This window comes from Plectropomus leopardus, chromosome 4 (assembly GCF_026936395.1).
Source record: "Plectropomus leopardus strain MGB_pleo_1.0 chromosome 4, ASM2693639v1, whole genome shotgun sequence".
Taxonomy (NCBI): Eukaryota; Metazoa; Chordata; class Actinopteri; order Perciformes; family Serranidae; genus Plectropomus; species Plectropomus leopardus.
In genome coordinates this window covers 31,247,224-31,271,118 of record NC_142179.1, presented here as the reverse complement: position 1 = coordinate 31,271,118, position 23,895 = coordinate 31,247,224, and the positions used below count along the sequence as shown (strand labels likewise).

Sequence of the window (23,895 nt, the reverse complement as noted above, 5' to 3'; positions counted from 1 at the left end):
AAATTGACCACAAAGAGATGGAGGGGAACTGCAAATAGACACAAAATAACTACAGAGAAAATAACTACAAAACAACCAAAAAACAAACCAAAACCCCAAATCAAAAAAATGATCTAAAAAAATACATAAAACCACAACAAAGAGACCCAAAATGAAAACAAGCAGACACGAAATGACAACAAAGACCTAAAAAAGCCCACAAATTGACTACAAAGTGACACAAAATGACTTCATAGACACACAACAACTACAAAGAGAAACAAAATGACAAAAAAAAACCCAAAACAAAATTACCCCGAAAGAGACACCAATGAGACACAAAGAGACTCACAATGACCTCAAAGAGACACAACATGACTACAAAGAGGCACAAAACAACCAAAAAAAGGACCACAAACAGACCAAAAATAAATAAAAAATAACAGACACAGAGGGACAATAAACGGATGCAATGGATCTGCAGAGGCAAAAAATAAGAATAGCCTCAAAGAAACACAAAAAAACTATAAAGCATTTACAATTTAAATTTACAATTTAAAAAAGAGGCACACAGTCTGTGTGTCTTGCTCTGTGGGGCCTTTTGTACATCTCTGCCCAGGGGCCCATTGTCTCATAATCCGCCTATGCATGCTTAAGAATAAAAGGCTGAAATAAGGAAAAGAGCAAGGTAAAAACAAAGGATTAAAGAGGAATAATCCACAGCTTGCTCCTCGGGCTGGCAGAGCAACACTGTCTCCTCAGTAACCTTATAGATCAATACGAGGCAGACTGCTGGCAACAGAAACAGCCTCCACGCAGCAGCTTTCACTTCATCTTCATACATTAGCATCATTAAAGTGGAAATGAGCTTTGACTCTCGTTCTGCAGCTTTCCCCATTTTTATCCACATTTTTATCCAAAGTGCCTGAGAGTTGGCATATGCTTGTGATTCAATCTGTGATACAAGGTTCATGATTGAATGCAATAAAATGTACTCACTTAAAGCAAAAGCAGCAAAGTATGACTGCAGAAGTCCCGTCAAAGATGATTGATACGAATACAGACACGAAAGATACAGTATGTTGTCAAGTATTTAATTTAAGTTGCACTATGTCATAGTAATTAACTGAGAATTTGGGAAACCATGATCACAGGATAGTCATCTGATTTGTGATTAATGAATAAAAAATACATACTGATACAGCACTTTCAAATTAAATAAATTTAAATAATTACATTAAATTGTTTTTCTTTCTTTCTTTTTCATGTCAAGTTGTACCAAGAATTGAACAGTTAAAACATGCGTTTTGAAATGTGCATGGTAGATCCCTTCAGCTGCAACCACCACAAACTGAGATTATTTTCATCTTAACTGCAGCTGTAAGTCACTCTAAGAGGCAGCATCTCTGTATCCTTCTACTCTCGGGGGCCTCTTCTCATTTATGGATTACAACAACAATGCTGCATCTGATATCTACCCATGAGACATGGTGAAATCATATGATACACACGGGGAGGCGTGTGTACATGCACAGACACACAGACACAGAGACACAGACACACACAGACACACACAGACACACACACACACACACACACACACACACACACACACACACACACACACACACACACACACACACACACACACACACACACACAGCCTCTTCCAGCATCAGCTTATGGACTGACAGACTGAATCTTAGCCTTGGGTATCCGATAGCCTCCCCACTCACTGCAGCAGTAGGGGTGTCTCTGGTTGGGTATTAAGATTAGAGAAACCACCCAGCTTTTGGGTGATGATAACCCAGCTGTCTTTCAGAAGAGAGAAAAAAAAGCGTTGACACAAATCCTCATCTGCCACCCTAAAAAACACAGACTTGAGTCTGTTGATTAAACAAAATCTGGGTGGAACACTTTGAAACAAGCCCTCTGATCCCACAGCCCAAACCTACAGAGGGAGGAAACCACTCTGCAGTCTGTGTAAAGTAATTAGGTGCTTGGTGATTGGTCTGCTGGCACAGATGCAGCTTTAAACAGGGCTGCGATAATAAATCACATCTACTTAGTGGTGGAATATTACGAAGCAAATCTGCTCTACTGTACTTAAATACACATTTTAGATTCTTTTACTTGTCCTTTCCATTTTCTATTTTGAGAGGGAAATACTGTACTTTTTTTTACCTCAATACATTTTTTTGTGACAATCATCACTACATATTAGGATTTTTGCATGCAAAACCTACAAAACCTTCTAAAATATGTTTTCCAATAAATTAAACAACCCAACAGTTTATACAGCTGAAACAGTTATTGAGTATTGATTATTCAGTTGACTGATGGAAAATTAATTGGCAACAATTGGTTTCTATTTTTCGTGTAAAAACATTTTGTGGTTTTGGCTTTACAAATATGATATTTTCTGCATTTCCTTTTCACAGATTTAATAAATTAAATGCATTTTGAATTATTTGTACGCTGTTTGTGCTCTTGCTTGGAAAAAAACAAGCATTGCATATGTGAATGCATTAGTAAAAATTATCTAATGACATAATGTAGTATAACAGTCACAAGGGCCATTTTCTGCATTGAATACAATTATTTGTTATACTTTAAGTACATTTTCCTTACTATACTTAAATACTTTTACTTAAAGGCACAGGGCAGAAGATAAAGGGGGATTTAGTGACATCTAGTGTTGAGGACTGCAGATTGCAATCAGTTGGTGCCATGTGGTATTAGTACTTCTACTTAAGTAAAGGATCTATATACCAACTTCGCCACTGCATGAAAAGGCATCTACATGTTCACTACACACCCCAAAGCCATTTGACTACTCAAATCTGCCTGTCCTTCATTTGCCTGCTTTTGGATCGGAGCAGAAAACGCAGCCTTTGAAGTTTCTCTTATCTGTTCTTTTATTAGCTCTGGGAGGAAGGGAGGGGGTTTGTGTGTGGAGGGCAGAGTCTGAACAACCATCAAAGAAAGAGAACTGACTCAAACTAGGGAACTTTTAGCTACAGCACTTACGGGCAGCACTTTTCTTAGCCCAATATAAAGGTTGACCGGAAGCTAGTCTTTGTGAATGAACGGAGATGTGAATGATGCATGCAGGTTTGCTGCTCAGCTACATTTATGTCAGTCAGCTTCTTAAAGATTTAATTCTCTTGTTGATCAACAGTTTTTACATTCAGTCTAGATACACAATATCATGTATGACAGTTAAAGGGGTACACCAGCTAATTAGTGTTCCACTTCCATAAAATTAAGGAACTCGACGGAAAAAAACATGATCATAATTGATGCAAAGGATGCGGTGGTATTCTGACTTTTAGTCCCTGGTGTAGAGCTCAAGGAAAACCGAATCCCAAATTTCCCATAATGCAGTCAACAGCATCATTTCCTAAGACACTCCCTACCTGAAATATGCTCACATCGTTCAATGTCCACACTTTAAGCGTGCGATAGGAGCTTTCTGGTACCATTGTGAAGTGTCATCTCTGAGCTGGAATAACCCCAATGTCATCAAACTCTTCCTTTTAGCTTAAAAGACTTCCTCTGTTTAAAGCATTTACACAAAGAGTCAGACATCCTTCAAACTATGTTGTCCTCTGCCTCAGTGATTCACAGTATAATGCTGTTTGAATAATATATTTTTGTAGAGAAAAGTATTTTCCAGAAAACAGAAATTGCATAAATTCAATGTCAGCTTTTCACTGTATTTAATGTTCTAGGTCAAAGATGTTTTCAATAGCAAAAAGATCACAACTGAAGCCTTATCAAACTGTAATGCTTGTGAGTGACACCTACAACACTTAATGATGCTGCAGGGCCACTGGGAGCACTTACAGTAATGTGTTCAGCACATGGTGAGAACACCATCCCATTGATTAGTTCATTAACACTGAACCCAGTGGGATGCATATGGGAGGCCAGTTCTCCTGCAGATCGCCTGCTGAGACTCAGTAATCGTGAATCTGATGCAAGACTGGTTTCGTTTAACCTTGCAGGAAGGTCATTTGTGTTGTGATTTTTAAAAATGGTAACTGTATTCTATAAGGAAACCAGGTGAGGTATCTATTGTTAGATCCTGATCCACATGGCATATTTGCCAACTGAAAAAGCTGGGCTGGTATTGTTTTCACGTTGTGAGTCTGTGCATGTATCTTGATGGCAGAATGCGATCCGAGTGACACCTTTTGTAGTAGGAACTATCACAGTGTGTGTGAGTATTTTGACAGGTGTTTATCTATCTGTCACCACAACAGCATCACAAGTGTGCAAGAGGAAGTCACAAAACTCAGGTGTGTAGCTGAGAACACAATGATGGACGAGTTTGAAGATCGGCAAGTGCACCGGAAGTAGTGTGGCACATTGTAAAATCTGACAAGTTGATCATACTTAAAATAATCTTGGAAACCAACTGCCTAGCTGTATTTATTTAATCTTAGGAAGTTTTTGCAATTTACAAAAGACCAGTGAAATCAGCTTGTCTTTTTTAAGCAACTTCAGTAAACCAAGTTAGCAATTTCAGCAAACCAACTAAGTTTACTTAACTTGATCATGTTGAAGAGGACTTTGTCACTGATGAAGTTAGGAGTTCTGCAAGTTCTGTTTTAACACGTTTAAGAAAATACATATAAGATTTTGTGCAACCAGCAGAATATAGATATATGGCACAGTCCACTGGGTTTACCAATATTACTAAAACTTAAAAAGATTAATTTCATTAAATTTGTCATTTTTATGCTGCAGCAACTTCCAAAAGTTAGGCAAATGTGCCTAAATTTTAAGTAAACCTAACAATTAGATATCAAGTAAACAAATGTCAAGACTTATAGTCTAGTTACATTTACTTAATTTTTTCATCAATTTCCTTCCTGGTCCACATGTATTTCAAGTCACAGGTCACCGCATTGTGGTTGATATGTGAACCATACCAAGATGGCAGTAAGAATCTCTTCACATTTGCCTCACCAGGACCACTATTAACATCCATCCAATAATTGTACCCACCCTTAGAGACTCTGAATCAGCTGAAACACTGCTGAGGGTATTTTCCAGATTCTTACCCACTCTCCAAATTCTGTCAAAAGTAACTGCTAACACCACGGGGACCTGCCAATCTCTAACCGAAACACATCCCCGAGGCTCTGCAAACACACACATGGCATTTTAGTATTCTACACACAGACACACAGAGCAGCAGGCCTGTTGTCAGTGCAGACAGCGGAGATGTTAGCTGGAGGCGTGGAGACGAGCACAGCAGTTAGAGGCAGGTCAGATGAGAGGCAGCGCTGCACAGACTGACTGCAGGTATCATGAAATTCAGTTTCTGGAGCCCTTAGGTCATTCATTAGAGGAGAGAATTTATATTTTTTCTGCCCACAAACTGCACAACAACCCAATTTACATTAACATTTAGTGTGTACTTCAATATTTTTTAAAGATCATTTATTTTGGCATTTTTGGCTTTAGTAATAGGACAGCTGAAGATTGACAAAAAAGGTGGGAAAGAGGGAAAGAGAATGACATGCAGGACAGGGCCGTGGGTGGGAATCAAACCCGGGCCACTGCAAAGCCTATATGGGGCAGCACTCTACCTGGTGAGCTGGAGGTCGCCCAAACATGTATTTTATTTAGGTTCAGCTTTAAGTCTATAAAATGCTGGAAAACAGCAAGCAATGGCCATCACAAGGTCCCAGAGCCGGTTCTGGCCAAATTCTGACAGTAACGTACAGTTTTGACACTGTAAAGTAATGTTAGGATTCTGGTAACTACGTGTCATCCAGCAGAAATCACCAATGTAGCAAACTGTTGCAAAAATATGGCAATATTCTAAAAGTTATGTATAGGTTAAAAAACTGCAAATCTTGATGCTTTTTGATGACAATATTACACTGTAAAACTCTGTAAACACTTTATGGTGTCAGCTAGCAATAATTAACAGTAATTTTACAGGAAAATTTGTTGCAGTGATTTAAGATATCACAAAATCATGTTTGTACGCGCCCGTCTTAAACTCAGATTTAAGGTCCCTTCAGCAGATAAATGCGAGACAGCCTTTTAGTGTCAAACTACACTTAAAGTTTTTAAAAATGTTAATTATGCACGAACAGACATGCAAATTGCAAAACACAAATTCAAGTCCCACCTTAGCTCTGTTTATTAAAGACAGCCTGGAGGAAAGGTTACTTTTACTCTGAGACAACAGAGCAGAGGAGGAACCTGAGCAGCTGCAGGGAACTATATACTGTATTCCATCTGCATTTCAGCTCAGAGCTCGATGTTATTTGCATATTCGTAATTGCATAAGGGGTCCATTTCAAATAAAATAAAATGTTTTGCCCCCACATACTGCCCTTTTGCAATTTGCATATTCATAATAACCACGTTTTTATGGTCTGTGGAAAGAGAGAAGCGGGAAATCTTTCCCGCAAAGGAAAACATTTCTATTTCCCTCAGCTACAAATGTAGTTAAACCAGCTTACCACAGTAAATTACATCACATTATAAATAAGCCCAGTGAGCAGTGATACTATTACAAACATTGGCTTTGGGCTCATGATTAAATGAACTGTTTCATTACAACGATATATTTACAGCTGATACATAATACCTTTCAGCTCATGAAATTCATCGAAAATCTAAAATTGTTCAAAGTTCAAAAATGCATTATGAATAGTGATCCAACTGAAACTGAGTGAGTCTCAAGGTTTTTTGTAACACTGGCAGTGTTGCAGTGTCATCTCTGACTGATAACAGAATCTGATTTAGGATAACAGCATTTCATTCACATTCCCCGCAGACTTTGCTCTTAATGTGGGTAAGCATTTTTTGGAAGCAGATGTCACATTTTGCAAACGCGGATCTCACTTGGTGAAAAAACAAACATTTCCATATGTGAGAGGAATAGTGTGTGTGTCAAGGGGAGGTTGTTAGCGTCACTTTTCTTCCTTCTGTCCTCCTACTCACTGTCTGTGCAGTATTAAAAAAAAAATACTCTCACACAAACACACATACGCTTTGTTAATCTTCCCCGTTTATCTCCTACAACAGAAATCAACAAAAGCACAAATCTCTCTCTCTCTCTCTCTCTCTCACACACACACACACACACACACACACACACACTCTCCCAAAATGTCCTCAAACACTCTAGTAAACCTCCAACAAGTCAACAGCTTTCACAATCTAATAAAACAAATGTCACTTTTCCTGATGAAAAACATTTTGCACTGACATGTGTCCATAAACGACTAACAGTGTTTTCAGTGGGCTTGTGTGTAGTGTAATCTCCCCAAGGGGGTGATGACACATGTGCAGCCAGTCTTTCAGGCTCCCCGTGGGAAACTGGAAACCAGTACAGTGCCATGGGTCAGTTGGAATAAATTAGGCTTATGGGGCCAAAGACACTGAGGCTTAACCCGACAAGTACAGCAAATATCTGTGGGTATTTAGACCACAGTAGCAAGGACGGTCAGCTCTGCCAATGCAACTGTTGGCTGCCTGTGTGTGTGCGTATGTTAAGCTCTGCCAGTTTGAAATATGCATTTGTATGTAACCCAATCTGGATATTGGCTTTTTGGGGTAGGGGGTGTGGGAGGGGGGATGGATTCGGCTAACATGGATGCCCCTTGCTTCAGACAAACACTGGAGCTGCTCACTCAGTTGCCAGGCTGATGTATACGGAGGGAAAGTAATGCACGCAGAAGTTGGCTTGCCTTGTGTCACATTCCCAGCCACTCTTCTTCTAAGCCCCGAGCACTGCGGCCTACATGTGTGGCCACTGTCAGGAGCTTTAAGAGTTATGACTCAAAGAGGCGGCAGACAGAGTCTTTCAGTCTGCTGCAGCAGCTTATTTTCAGGTAATTGGCCACTGGACATTCGTGATGCACAGTAAATATGCGACAGAGACAATAAGTTGCATTCAACTCATCCCTCCTCTTCCATTCGACTACAGGCCAAGAACACACCAAACAACAAAGAACTAGTCCCCCTGATGTGTCGCCTCACTTTGCTGTGTGTCGACCAAAACGTTGCACAAAAACACACCAAACCCATTGCAACCTAGCACGTATGTTCTGTGCCTGCGTGAGTGGACATATCCCTCCTTAACAGCAGACGGTGGTCGTCTGTAATAGTAATTCAAAACAGGAAACCAGAAGACCATCATGATGCTAGTTAGCCAGTTATCACATTAACAAAACAACACAGTATTGAAAGAAAAAAGAACATTTACAGTGCGCTAGAAAACCATAACACAAAAAAAAAAAAAAATCTAACCTCATATCACAAGCTGGTTTTGATTTCATGCCCTCTTGACTTTAAGAGCTGTTTACTTTCCTCTCCTATGTTTCTCTTCTTGTGCACTGAGCTGAACTGCCAATCAGAATGATTTCATTCAGGCTCTTCAACATGCGGACTTTGAACCAAAAAAGCTGCTAAGGGCTGACCAAAGCCATCGGTGTAGGACACAGCGCAAAACTAAGACGACAGATGCTCACCGACAGCCTGAAATTGACATTCAGCCGAGTGTTAGGGCTCTTAAAGGTGGAGTCTACGGTTCATCCTGCAATGTCATTCCTTGAGATATTTCATTTGCTTTACCAGATAAACCTGTAAGAGTCTGAGTGCCACTTTAGAGGGAACCAGCCAATAAATGGTTCGTCCAATTCACTTCTTGTCACATTTAGCAGATATGTCTTTATGCTATGCTAGCTGTCTGTTTTGTGTGTGCACTAAAAATATATCTGATGTTCACATGGCTCTGGCTCTGAAACTGGAAAACAAACAAATTGGCTTGGATTGAGCCACACAACATATGCCGGCTACTCTCCCTCTGAGAAGCTCTTGATAGAAGCGGTGTATTTGTTTGAGTGTTGGGTTTAAAAAATAATCTTTCTCTAGAATCACAGACTCCCCCTTTAAAGACAAATGTATGTATGCCTGATGCAGTTTACATTAAGATCCTAACTCAGAGCTTGGTTTAGTTCGACTGACAGTAGCAAACCAACTCTTGGTTAGTTAGTTAGTAAGGGGCACTGAGTTCAGATTATTTTTGCCAAACTGCTGTTCCTGAGGTCAAGAATGAGCTCTCAAATGAGCAAATCTAACAAAAGGAAAACTCAATTCGTGTTTCAAGTCCTTGTTTCTTATCCAATACATCGAGTTTACAGAGGGACAGTGAGAGCACTTTAGTAAATGCAGATTTATTCTCAGCCAAAGCAAAGGGCAATGATGCCAAATTCCCCTCTAGCACCTGGCCGGTGAAGACTCAGCAGTTCTTGGAAGAAGACAGATAGGAGGAACTGAGCTGAAACCTAAGGAGGTGCTCCAGAAATACAGCAGACAGCGAACAGATATACAGACTGAGAGATACAAACACACACACAGAATATGAAAGTCAAATAATCACAAAGCCGCAACAGAGTTGTAAGACATGAGAGAAGTCATTGACCTTAATGCCCATACCTTAACCCTTTTGAAACCTGTATGGACATCACTTTTCTTCTGTGCTCAGATGCCTTTCACAAATTCTTAAACCTTTGAACCCTGAGGAAACTGGTTACATTTATTTGAAAGCATGGGGGGAAAAAGCAGAAATAGTCCTATAAATTGGAAGAAACTCCGTGATCTAGATAATTAAATTAAAGGAAAAAAGCTTGGGAAAATGTAAAATTATATTTAAAATGATATTACAGAATCATTAGAATTTTAAGCACTTTTTCCCCAAGTAATTTCTTTATTTATTTTTTACCCTTACTTCTTACTTCTTCTTTTTTTTTTCCAAACCAATCTTGTCAAGATGCTAATTGCATCTTGACAAGGAATTTCTTTCCATGTTTTTGAAAGAAATCAAACCAATTTGCTTATGTTTCAAATAGTTAATACACTATCATCATCGAACCCCCAACCTTTAAACACCATGCCTGCTTTCTCAGACACATTACACAACTGTTATGGCTATTTATCTGCAAGCGCCATCTGCAAGCTGCCTCCATCCACACCAGTGAGGTCAGTCCAATTCTCCTCTCACTTCCTGCAGGAAGCCGAGGTTGAGCCGGGACTGGACGCAAACACACACACTAGCTGCTCTCTATAGAACACAGCAATCTCTCTCAGTCTGCAGCAGACACAATGTGAAGATTTTGGACAGCGTAATCAGGGATATGGTGCACATTAGACACACATATGCAGTCACACCAGGTTTTAACTAGCGTGCATAGAAGACCCGCCTTGTGATTCAACTAATGTGGGTTTTTCAAGGCCAGACGTGATGACGATATTTGAGGCCTGGAGCTGATGATAGGTGATAAACTTTGATTGGAACTTGGATAAATTAAGATTAAACACACACACACACTCAAATTCACGCCAAGCAATGTACAGTCATGTTGCTTCTCTGCAGGCAGCGTTGGCAGGCACTGGTGGATCTGCTGCCTGCCTGCCTTCTGGTCCTGGTGATATTTACAGTACAACACTCACCTACCTTTCCAAAAAACGCTGATTAAATAAAATAAGCAAACAGCGTTGTTTTCACAACTCAACCCAGCCCCTTCTGCTAATCCACTTTATCCCCTAACTAAACCAGAGAATGTATAGCACAATGGCTGTCACTATGCAAACAAACCTCAGCTACTTTTGTGACTAATATCAATAATAATGTATTCTCACATTCAGAAAATTGTCCCCACAGCACAAAAACCTGTCACAAAAGCTGCGGAGTCACACCAAACCGCTGATGCAGCCGCTGTCGAGTCACGGCAAATTCAGGGTTGTATTTTAAATCCACTTCTTGTTGCCGGATGCTTGTCTGCCGCTGCAGAGCCCATCAGCCTAATGAACTGTTCATCAATCAGTTTAATGTACACACACACAGGCCCTGGCTGGTACAGAGGTTGGCAGAGATGGATGGCAAAAGACTCGACTGGTAATAAAACAAAGGGAGATGTCGACACATATTCCTCCTCCCTAACAGCCAAAGCGTCAAGCCAGATACCAGAAGACCAGTGGTGGAATGTGACTAAGTACATTTAATCAAGTACCACACGTAAGTATGAGTTTGATGTACTTGCACTTACCACTATACTGCTACTTTATACTTTTATTCCACTACATTCCAGACGGCAATGTTGTACTTTTTACTTTAGCAAATTTATCTGAAAGCTTTAGTTACTAGTTATTTTACAAATTAAGATTTTTGCATTAAAGCATAAGAGAAGCTTAGAAAATATGTTTAGTTAAAAATGAAACTACCCAACAGTTGATACAAGTGAGCTGAAACAATTTGTCAATTGATCAATTACCTTACTGACAAAAAATAATTGGAAACAATGGCTGATAAACATTTTAGTCATTTTCCTACTTTTTTGGAATAATTTTTAGTTGTTGTTTTTTGTGTGTAATTTTGTCTGGATTGGGTACTTCTACTTTCAATAATTTAAGTAAATGTTCCTGATTTTACTTACTTATTTTTACCATTTTTGCAGAACTTTTACTTGTAACAGAGTATTTTTACATGGAGGTAGTAGTAAAAGTTAGTACTTTTACTTAGGTGAAGGATATGAATACTGCCTCCACAATAGACAAACTATTGTCAGTCACAACCACCTAATATTGCATGTTTTTCTGCAAATATTAAAAATAAGAATGCCCTCTTGCAGCCACATTCAAGGTCCACAGCTTTCAAGCATCACTGGCTAAAACATTTCTAAGCTTTCCAGTTGGCTGTTCCAAAAGCTTGGAATAACAGTTCAATTAAATACACTAAGATCAGGCCTGCTGTAAGTAGGGGTCAAAGGTACAGATGAACCTCCCCAAGACCAGTGACTTCACTCTAATACATACATTATAATGTCAGGCTATCACTGACAATATAATGTATGTTTTTGCAAAGGAAATAAACTACTTTTCATTAAAACATTTCATTTTATCATCTGATACCCCCACCCCTGCACTTTCTGTGAAATGGTGTGGTCCATCGAGCCGTGTGAGTCAGAGACGCACAGAACACACATGAGCTGCTGATGTAAAGATGTGAAGCAAACAGCACCAATGCCTCACCAAAAATCAGGGGCCCCAAAACGAAAGCCAAGGTGGGGTTGGCCTAAGAAATGGACAGTTAACTTAAAGTGATAGGATTTTGTTTTCAAATCTGGCAACTGGGTTTTAAAGGCATGCTTTATTCAAAAATTTCCAAAATCATACCATTTATCAGAGCCTGAAACTGTGAAATGTGGTCATTTATGCTGAAGGGAGGGTTATGCATTTTGCCTGAGCGACCCCCCTGCTCTGAAAAATAAAGCAGTTTCTTTTTTCAAAACAATGCATTTCATATTTCTGTGTACTGTGGTCCCTGAACAGTCTTGGAATTGCATTAATTAGGTATTGTTTAATTTCACCCAGATAAAAGTAAACTGAGAGCATTCCTCACACACATACACACACACACACACACACACACACACACACACACACACACACACACACACAACTCTTACTATAATTAAAAAACCCTTCTGTCAGCTCCATCGTGTGCTCAGTCAAACCCAATCTCCAGGTCTGACACCTCGGGCTTTTTCATTCGGAGGGATCTAGCCTTCTAACCTCTAACAGATTTGACATCATGGTAAAAAGCCATTATTGAACTTTCCCTAAAGACAATATTATGGGATATTTAGAGCCAGAATATGAAATTCTTAATCCTAAGAGATTGTCCATATGCAGCTCATAATGCTGTACTTTCCGATTCAATACAGCCGCCGACAGATGTGGAAAGAGATTGAATTCAGTCAGATTGAATATATATTTAGCACAAATACTATGGTGCACAGAGAGGGAGGCTGGGACAGTGCTGCTGCGCTATAATGATAAACCATTTGCTGAATATCACAAATGTGATATTACATTTGAAATACAAAGGAACATCTCTTTCCATATATTTCTTCTCTATACTACAAATCGCCTCAGCTTGTGAAGCGAATGATTTAAAAATGAAACTTTGGTTTGAATAAAATAAAAGACCAGCCCTTTATGGAGACAGTTTGCCTGCAGCACAAGAAGCTTTTGTTCATGGTGAAACACTGCTGCCTCACAGGACTATCAAAGTGTAGTGGATGATTTTTTCTTCATTTACAGTATGCTGCATGTGTTCCATGTGTAGTGCACGGCCTCAGACTCTGAAGGGAGGTTTCTGTGGTGCGGTGGTGGGCTCCATAATAGCCTAACCTCCACAGCAGCCCACATGCCTGGATGTATTATGACAGAGTAGGCCTGGGACTAGACCTGCTCCCACCCCTGATGTCCAGATGTGCTTCCCTGTGGGTCTTCATCTGATGCCTCCCACTGAAGGTGGAAAATAACTACGGTTAGTGTAGGAGTGCATGTGTGTATTTCAATGGGAAGTGTAGCCTTTTTCAACATACGTATATTTTGTAAATTACCTTTGAGCACTTGGTATAAACTCATGTTAAAATACAATTCTACAATTTCATTTAGCAGACGCTTTTATCCAAAGCAACGTACAACACAAGCAAGATACTTTTGGTTTGATTAGGTGCTGGCCATCACCAGGAGGTTGCCATGGAAACCATAGACTGCATAAAACAATGGACGTAGCTTGTTTGAAGTTCGGCATTGTCATTATCCATCAGTTAGAGGAGCAAGGGTGGATCTGACAACTATATGAACGCCTCACAGACACCCTATGACTCAAGCGGTCGCCCATCAATATGTGCAACTACCATATGTGCATGTACCAATAATGAACATTTGTGCTAAATTGCATCTTCCCAAACAAACCCAGCCAGTTAGCATGCAGTGAAAAATCCACTTAAGACTCAGTAGAAGCTGCCAATATGCTTGTTTCTTTGCAGTGAGAAAACTATGTGCAAAAATGAATGTGGTAATGATTTATTGATGCCAAAACACAAGCAGCAACTTGAAATTCACTCCACTGAAAATGTAAATTGAGTCATAACAGAGCTTCAGAGGTTTACACTGGAATTAAATTAGAGCATCTTTTGATTTGAGAAGCTTTTCATGGCCCCCCAAAAAAATCCATCTTGGGACCTTTCAAAAGAATCTCATTTCTGAATTGTGTGGATTTAACATGAATTAACCCCCTCGCCAGTGTCTTTGTGTCTGTACTGCATTGATGTATGTGCTGAAGAGGCGTGAAGAATTTGCAGGAGGACAAAATGTCCTTCACTTCAAGCTCAAACCTGCTCTGTAACCCCCTCCCTTCCTCTCTTTCTCAGTTGTTCCTCTTCATCCATCATGAGCCCCGGAGCTGAGGCAGGTGCTTTCACTAAACCTCTCTGAAGAGCTCACCCCTTCTCTGCCTCCTCCTCCCCTCTCTTTCTCCTCCTTCATCTCTGTCTCCACGCCTACAACCCTCTCCCCTCTCTCCTACTGAAGGAACTCATCAGTGGCCCCTTCACATCTGCAGGAATCTTAATTGTATATTGTCAAACGGGGATTTTTTTTATCCAGCCAGGGACGTGATCTCGATCAGCTGGGGGACTGCAGAGAGGCTGAGTATGCACACATACACACACAGCTAAATTTATAGGCATCCACAAACACTTTTTCAAATGCAAGAGTACGTATAAACACACTCGCTCACAGATAAATGTGCAAAAACACACAAACCATGTATACAGTGCATATGGAGGAGCATACTTGCACATGCTAATTCATAGAGGATGGGAAACCTCAGAGGGAAATGGAGTATGGCAGCTCTCTGATATCATAGCTCCCTGCTCCTTCTCTGTTTGGATAGCTGCAGAGTTCAGCATGAAATGTGACTATCTGCTGGTATGTCTGCAACCTTTCTAAAAACACAGAAGACACACCAATATGATCTGCTGAGTCTACGCTCAGCAGGCCACAATCATGACACGTCAGTACGGGTCGGGGCTCCACATCCCACATGCTGCAGATGGAACAAAGAGTCCCATTGATTTGCTGAGCCGCAACAGGATAAGACAATGATTCCTTTTAGTAACAGAGGCTGGCAGCACTGGGCAGAATCCCACCAGTGTTCTCAGGGAACTCGGGAACAAAGAGAGGGACAGACAGAGGGTGGGAGGGTCAATAAACTGGGTTGACCCGTCTTCAATGCAAGCTCTGTCGCTCCTGCGTACAGCAAGTCACAGCATAAACCGGCATGACGGCACATACATGACTGGGCACATTCATGCTACCACTGAATGGTCGGATAATTGATATTACAGCAGCGTTAGCGTTTTACAGAGAGCGTCAATATGTTCTTTCACATCAAGCGCCAATTCGCACGCCACTGCCCAGTGAGCCTCGCTTAGTTGGCAAACTTGTTGCCAGTGGACAGATGTAAATATAGGTCGCTGACGTTAAACCCTCGCAGGGACAGTTACAGTGTCCAGGCTCCACTACCCCAAAAAAGATGCAGACTCAATTAAGCGCCCATTCTTTCCAAGCGAGCATTTATAAACCTGCTGACTGAAACATAAGAGGGGTGGATAGCAGTTAGAGGAGCTTGGGCTAAAAATGTGCCCTGTGGCAACGTAAATGGTGGCACGAAGGTGGCGTGCAACATACGAGGAAAGCAGAATCTGCATCACAACTGATTACTCCATGAGTAAGTGGTTAGCTGATTGTGGGAGGGTGGAGTTCAAGGACTGAAAAGCTAAACATGTATGGTCCAGTTCAGATCTGCCAAATTCTGGTTGAATTCTGACAACAACAGACACGTCACTTGGGTGTAAGGAAATGTAATTGACTGTTTGCAAGGGCTGTCCAATCACAGCTTACAGTAGCAACCATAATTAGGCATAGCAGGACTGACAAATTTGGATTCATCTACATGCCTGAGCAGCATCAATGGAAAGAAAGAGAAAAATTTGATATACAGAAAGTTTGTGGCATGGTGTTTTATCGACTTTGAAAAACACACAAGAGCACAAGTGTATGAAATGTTTATCTGCTCTAATGTGAGCTGCAAATGTCCACATGCCCTGCTAATAAGCTTAATACCTACAGTTCCAACTAAGTATTACTTCCTGTGTTTATTAACCCTCTTACAAGGTTCTCATTTTAAAAACATGTGTCAGCTATAAAAAAAAGACTTGCCAATTTTTAACTAACTCGTGGAGCTTAAATAAGCTTAACTGTCAAATCAGCTACAGTTTATAAAATCAACAGTTACAGTTTTCATTTCAAGCGGTGAAATCAATAGTCAGTGGTCAGAGATGAGGAGTCTAACTTTCTCTACCTCTGCAACACATTCTCAATCCCAGCTCATCAATTACGGATGCTTAGTCAGTGGCCTGTCATGTCAAAATATGATGTGCTACGCACCCCTTCTGTGTCAGCTTTTGGATGTTCAGGGATGGCATACAAATTTACACTCCTTAAATACATTCAAGATTAACTTTTCATGATTACAAGACATGTTAAGTTTCTGGCAACTCATGCAGTTGTTTTGTTTTTTCAAAGTTAACTTGAACATTGCTTAAAAAGGTTGCTTGTATTAAGGTTTACTTCCTTTAGGTTTGGGCAACAAAAGGTCTAGAGAAAAACTTAATGGCCTATTTTAAATAAGTAGTCTACATTTGTTACTAACCTAACATTACATCACTTCCACAGTATGTTACACATTCTAGCACTCTACATTGTTTTTAAAATAAGTCAATTTACTTTTGGTCTCACACGGGACACAAACAACAGGCTCTTGGGTGAAGGTTAAGAGTTTGTTTGATCAATTCAGCTCCCCTCATGTCCACCCTATGTGGGGTTTATCCCTCTTTAGATTATGGTAGGTGCCAGGAGTGTCAAGATATGCTGCCGACCGGGGCATTTCATACCCCCACGAAAGGGTGCCTCTGTGCGTCAGTGTCTGACACCAACGGGCCACTGACCAAGAGTCAGTATTTGACAAGTTGGGATTGAAACTGGGTTGACTTCTGTCTGAACTTGAACCACCGTTTTAAAAAGGACTAGGAATCTTCAGTCGTGAAGTTGCCAATGATATTAGTGTAAACTGTGTATGTGCCATGCTACAATGGCAAGCTTGAGACGAATGTGAAGCAGCAGTAATGAACAGAAGCTTAGCGAACGGTCAATTGGATATATTCTAATGAACCAACTACTGACTGGTAAGTCTCAGCAGGAACATTACTTAGGACTGATATTTTACAGATAGCATTTCAGGATGTACAAGGACAATTTTGAATATGCAATTAGAAATATTAGATTTTACATGCAAATGCTTCAATGTGATCTTAACTATTACTAATAGAATCTGATTTACCGCAGTTTTCACCAAGAAAAATGATATGCCTCGCCCTCTGACTCCCTGAAAAGCCAAACCAGGATTTACAGTTTCATCTGGCTCCACTCACCCACCAAAGGATCTTGTGAATATCATGTGAAAAGGCAGGAGTTATCTTCTAAAGCGCCTGCTGCTGGCCTACTTCTCTTATTAAGGGGATTCCACTGGATGCCTCTCCCTTGACGCTCAGGTCATGCCATCTGCTCCGGCTGCACTGGAGAGTTTATTATGGCGCTGACAGCCCCGCGAATTGTGACTCTTAATGAAATTGTGGAGCAATATGTAAGGTCTGATCCGCTTAGGGGGCTGTGGAGGCCTTTTTCTCTGTGCAGCCGCGGCAGGAAAGAGCTGGAGAGTCAGAGCAGCGGGAGCCGAGCCGGAGCCATATGCGGGGATAAACGCTGATGTCAGGTCACTGCTGATTCAATAAGGGGGAGTCTCCAGGGCTGCTCTGCGAGGATTTTACAATAACAACATATTCACATTAAGGGTGTGGGATTTCATTAGTGAATTGTTAGGCGATTCTCGGACATATCATTTGCTGAAAGGCTCAAGGGAGTAATGGTGAGTAGCGCGTTGGTGACATGCTGGAATGAAGACTGATGGCCTTTATTAAGATAAATGTATTTTGCTCCTTTGCCATATCAACTCCTGTTACTCAGAGTGTAGCCCTGGAGAAGATGAAAAGGATAAAATGTATTTTGTAGTCCACAGCTAAGCAGAAAAACACAAAACCTAGCCCCAACTGCATCTCCTTGTGTTCCTTTCTCACAGTTTTATTACAGCTCAAACATGAGCTCCGACAGCTGAGCGCTTCATTTTGGTCGATGCTCTCTAAGTGGTCGTTTCACAGGACGCTAATGAGGGAAACTGATAATAGCTGGTGTTTATATGGAGTACTGTTCAGGCCATTTAGTCCTGCTCACTCTGTTTTGTGTTTAACGTGTTTGGAAAGACAGATTCTGTCTATAAATACACATGCTGACCCAATTATAGGTGGAGTAGAGTCATCTGTGATTTAGTCTGTTTGAAGGCAGCCAAAAAAATCCCCTGGAGTAGGCTGGGTGGGGCTAGCCAATATTCTGAAAACAATTAGACCTAGATATTTAAAGAAACAGTCAAACATCCAGGTTTTAGAAGAATTGCTGTTAAATTCTCTTGCCTCCCGAGCATGGTGTTGCAGGTAAAAACCAGGTTAAAACCCAACACAGTTGGTAGAAAAAGTCAAATACCTTGACAAAATACAATCACAAGTGGACAGCACTAAATGCAGGTATGAGTGTGCCCAAAATGCATCGAGGACACGCTCACTCAAGCCATATTTCGTGGTGGTTATATGCATCCACATACTGTATGTGTTGTGCGTGTCGTGAATCTAAATCCATCTCTCACCACGGAGAAGGACTGCCGAGCTGTATGGCTGACTGCATATGTGCATCCTTTTATCAGGTCTCTGAAGGAAGATGAAGCTATGAAGCCTGTGGATTTGGGCTTGCTGTCATCTTTCCCAAATAATACCAGAAAATCCCTTTTTGGCCAAACACAAAGAGGCCTTGATGAGCTGAGGTAAGGAAGCCACCATGAGTGAATAATGGGAGCTCAAAATCACCACCAAGCCAAACAATAGGAGCAAAAAAAAAAAAAAAAAAAACAACCCAAAAACTTCCTCATTTGCACAAAGAAAAAGTTTGTCATATTGGGTTATGTACCTACTCCCTTTCTCGGTGAGAGTTAGATGATAATATATCAATACATCTCTCATGTCTGTTTGCTAAATACGTAACTGGAGTAACTTCCTGGAGTTTGTGCTGGTAACCTAGCAACTGGTCCCGGCCCAAAAAATAGGCTTTATATTTACTGCACAAATATGAGAGTGATATCAATCTTTTCATCTCATTCTCAATAAGAAAGAGAATGAGCTTGTTTCCCAAAATGTTGAACTGTTGCTTGAGCTTTTAGCCTGCGTGATGGCCACTTGCCTACAGCAAATAAATCAACTGTAAAAGCAAAATCGGATCACAAGAGGCATTTCTGCATGTTTATGCCAGGTGTAAGCTGAACATTGTGACTCTAAAGGGAAACAGCACCTAATTTAAGACTCTCAGTGTGTAATTTTCATGGCCTAGGGAAGTTTAATCAGAAGATGGAAAGTCCCTTTAGGGCAGGAGTGGAGGTGAAGCCCGCTGTTCGCCTCTTGTGTGAATGTTGAGCCAAACCATGAGGTTTTTTTTCTTCACCTTACTTGAAACTAGTATATTTTGAAAAGACACAACAACAGGCGAAAATTGATATGGTGTCCTGGAACGTCAACGACAGACGCAGGAGGCTACCTGGTGCGTAATATGTAGACGTGAAAGTCCACTGACCAAATGGTGATATTTAATGAGTTGGGACAAGAATGTGCTGGATCATAGCAACATGTATCAAATTTGAAAAAAGGCGTTGTTCCCCTTTGAGTGCATTTTTGTTCATGCCAGTGTTAAACACAGCAGTGACCTCACTCTCACCTGTTGTGATCTGTGATCTGCACTAACCAACACGTTCCGAGACTCTCGACAGTCCTCATTATCACAACACCTTGCCTGAAGCACAGGCCAGTCACATCCTTTAATTTAACCTGCACTCATCTTCATTATGCAAGCCTTTTCCACGCTCTTACACTTATAATTAACACTGTTATTTAAACATTTGCAGTTGGGAGCTGACCAGTAGCTCTGCTGTCAGCCAGTGATCTGCCAAATGCATCTGCACCAACAATATCCTGGTGTTAACCCAGATAGCAAGTTCTCACACACCACAACCCCAAATGAGAGCACCAGGAATCTGCTTCACACCCAAGCAGCCATCAGGACCCAGGGCGTGATGGGCAAACATCCTCACTGAACCAAAATAGAGCTCTGCTTTCTACTAATCCAAGATGAACAGGTGCTTCTATTTAAAGGACCAAATCCTTTCCAATCCACCCAATGGAATCCCAACCCTCATTCTTCTCTACAGCTCTCCACTGTATATGTTTCCCTCCTATTTTTCTTCCCTCTTTCTGCCTTTCCTGGATTATGGGCAGAGAAACAAAAGCATAGGGTCCTGAATGAGCTGTGGAAATGTGCAGGAGGAAAACCACTTAAGAAAACCAAAGCTTTCACCACCCTTCCCCCTGAGAGAGTTGCAGAGGGTTTGTGACTGAGTGTGCCATTTTCAAATACAATAGCGAATTGGCACTTCTCATTCAATTTATTATAACATTTTTTCCGTGCGTCAAGTCAGTAAAGCCTGGAGATGATTGCAAATATAAACCAGTACAACCAGAAATGCTTCAAGACCTGAAATCTACACAAGTGTTCCAAGAAACACGACTGCGTAAAATGAGAATAGATATAGCATAGTATAAATATAGACAGGATTTGAAACTTATATTAAGACCAAGAGTTGCCACAGGGATCAGAACGAAGCCAATTTTAACCCTTACTCAAAACTGGAGCTTGTTAACAAGCAGCTTGGTGGCAGGGTGCTCCCGTCCATGTTATGAACAGAAAAAGGTGTATTTTCCAGCTAAGCAAGGAGACAATATAGTCAAAGTATTTCTGAATGGGCTGAGTTTTTCTCAGCTTTATCATTCTGCGCTATGTGTCTACTCCTATTGTACAAGGTCGAGTCATTAATAATCAGGGCGGCAAAGAATGGAGATTTCCTTGAATCTAGACTGAGTAAACGTCTCAGGAAAGTTCACACAGAGTGCTAAGAAAACATGGATGACAGAAGCGGGTTGGAATCAGAGGAGGAGGAGGTACAAGGAGAGACGGGGTTACAAGATTTACTTTAGACTCTCCTTTGTTTTCTTTGAACTCAAGGCCTCTCGAAAAACTGAGAGGCCCATCAGGCAGCGCAACACCTGGCGGACACTGAGTGACGGGACAATATGGTGCGAGTCAAGCTTCGACAGCACCCACAAGACAGATTGATAGCACAGTGCGAGTGCAGGATCATCACGGCAAAAGCACAGTACGGCAAAGCAAAGCTCTCATGAAAGCAGCCGAGTTTGAGCTCTGCTAATTATAATTTTCCCCCTGGGCCAGAAACCAATTTGTCTCATTTTCAATACCACAAAGTTTTCCCCATCACGCTGACAGAATGGCTCAGGGCACTGTTTGAAAAGCTGTAACGAAAACAATTTCTTCCAACAACCAGTGGGGTCTGGATTCAGCCTTGAAAAATGCAGAGAGTAATCCCTCCACTCCTATCGCTGTAAGTGGGCGGAGGAGCCAGGGAGCAAGCGGACATAAATTCTATTGTAGCAGTCCAAATGTGTTATGTTGTTAAAGGGGGAATAAGGTTGACAGGCCCCTGGGGCTAGTCTAGGGAGCCAGCTATTCACACGAGCACAATCACGACCTTTCTAAATATGAATTTTGTACGGCCTGTGCGGTCTTGGCTTTTGTTGCGGACACAATGTGACATGCATGGGCTGTGTCGGCTCAGCGACTTACAAAAAGAAGGAAAAAGCCGGGGGTGTCTGAGTGTGGGACAGTGTTCCTGGCTTTCTTAAAAGCCCTCATTTTATTTCTGCAGCCTGACCTGATCAGTTCGGCATGAAAAACAGAGCAGTACATAGTGACGACTTGGTTTGAACTGACGTGGGATTTTAAAGCCAGACAATATGGTTTTTGTGCTGAGAACTCTGAGGGCTGATATTACTGAATGTGCTAATGTTCTTAAATATTTCTTATGCCAAAAAATACAAGTCATTCTATCCAATAAGCCTTTATTCTCATCAAGCTGAAAAAACTATGAAAAGGTATCATGTGTAACTAAAGCTTTGCAAATGAAACCCAGAGAAATGAAATCATGTAGACACTAGCCTAAAAGTCCCTAGCCATGCCTCTGTGAAATTGTACTTGAGCACTTGAATGGTTTGAGCTAAATGCTAATCACAACATGCTAACATGTTCACAGTAACAATGCTAAAATGTGAATATTTAGCATGTATTATGTTTCATGTTCACCATTTTTGCTTGATACCATGCTAACATTTGCTAATCGGCACTAAACACTTATTAAAGCTTATAGGCAGATGGGATTGCCAGGTGTGTGAAGTGGTGGGGCCAGCTCCTTATTCTTTTCTTCCTACTACTCTACTGCCTGAGCCCCTGCTCATACCACACCCATCTTCAAACCCTGCCTTCACTGTATCTCAACTACACACCTGAAAAATTTCATGAGCCAGGAGCATAAAATGAGGGAGGAATGGCCCCTTCCCTACTTCCTACCCTGCTACATCACACCACATGCAACTTTGAATCCAACCTTTATTTTTTCCATTTTCAACTATACTCTACTATTCAACTGTACTGTAAAATTCCATTTAACTTCCTATATATTCTTCACAATAAAAGCCCTCCATTATTTTGTTATGTAAAACATTTCATTGTGAAGTGGGGAATTAAGGAAATGTTGGGATTTCATCAGTAGCAACTGAACACAACTCCTACACAGCTGAGAGCAAAAATAAACCAGTTAAAAAAAAAAAGAACAGATATCTAAAGCACAGGCAGAATTCACGAGAGAAACTAAACTCTAAAGTTTCAGTCAGAAGCTACAGAAGCCCTAAGAGCTCAACACACAGGGACTTTAAAGACTACTTTCTCTCATGTTTTCTGCACAGACAGAGTGGAGTCTCTAAACACACAGGCTTGTTTCACGTGGAGAAAGGGGTTCGTCAGGGCTTGGCTGCAGTTTGCAAGGCATTACGGCTACCCTTTAGAGGTGATAGGGTGCCCCTTTTGTTCTACTCCAGAGAAGGTCAATCTCTGGCACGGTGTATCTTAAATGATAATGGTAAGAAAAATCGGCATGGTTTGCCCCTGCGTAGTCAAAAGTGGTAATGGTAAAGGGGTATAGGACCACATGATGACACACACACACACACAGACTCCCAAGGTGAAATCAATACTAGCTGTTACAACGTTGTTGCGGTTGGTCAAAAGAAAAAATGGTATTATCTGATCATTCATAACACACATCTGACATTCAATACAAGACAGATAGGGACTAACATGCAATTCCATTAAAAAGCATGAAATCAACACTATCAGCTAAACCAGGCTAAAGCCGTATCTATGCACTCATGGTTCTATGAAGTGCAGTTAATAAAATCATCCTTTGAACCTCGTTCCATCCTCGTCAAACAGTTAAAAGAACCATCTGGGAGGGAAAAGTTGGGACCTATTAAAACCAAACCCATCCCAACATCCCTGAGGCTGAAGATTCACTCTCAGATCCCAAAAAACTGGATCTCATCAGTGAGGAAGAGTTGTGGCGCTGCACCCTTTGTGGCTTGGCAGAGATACACTCAGCACTTTGTTGCCCATACTCTCTCTCCTGCTGCTGACTCTCAGTGACACAGAAGCCCTGCAAATGTTCACTGAGGGAGAGACAGATAGCCAGGCAGAGTGGAAACAGGTGGCGTGATGCTCTAGGTGGGACATGAAAGAGTGGACCTACTGTCATTGGGTATCAGCAGGTGTTGTGAGATTTCTCCCACCTGAGGGTGAGGAACAAAACCGCAGACTCACAGAGTGACCCTTTGATATAGCTCACACAGACAG

The 23,895-nt window shown here is 41.1% G+C and overlaps 1 protein-coding gene across 1 annotated transcript in view; it reads right to left on the bottom strand.

Annotated features, from left to right (window-relative positions):
• zdhhc8b (zDHHC palmitoyltransferase 8b) overlaps positions 1-23,895 on the bottom strand; it is an 82,162-nt gene that overhangs the window by 21,579 nt on the left and 36,688 nt on the right. The gene's annotated exons all lie outside the window — the stretch shown is intronic.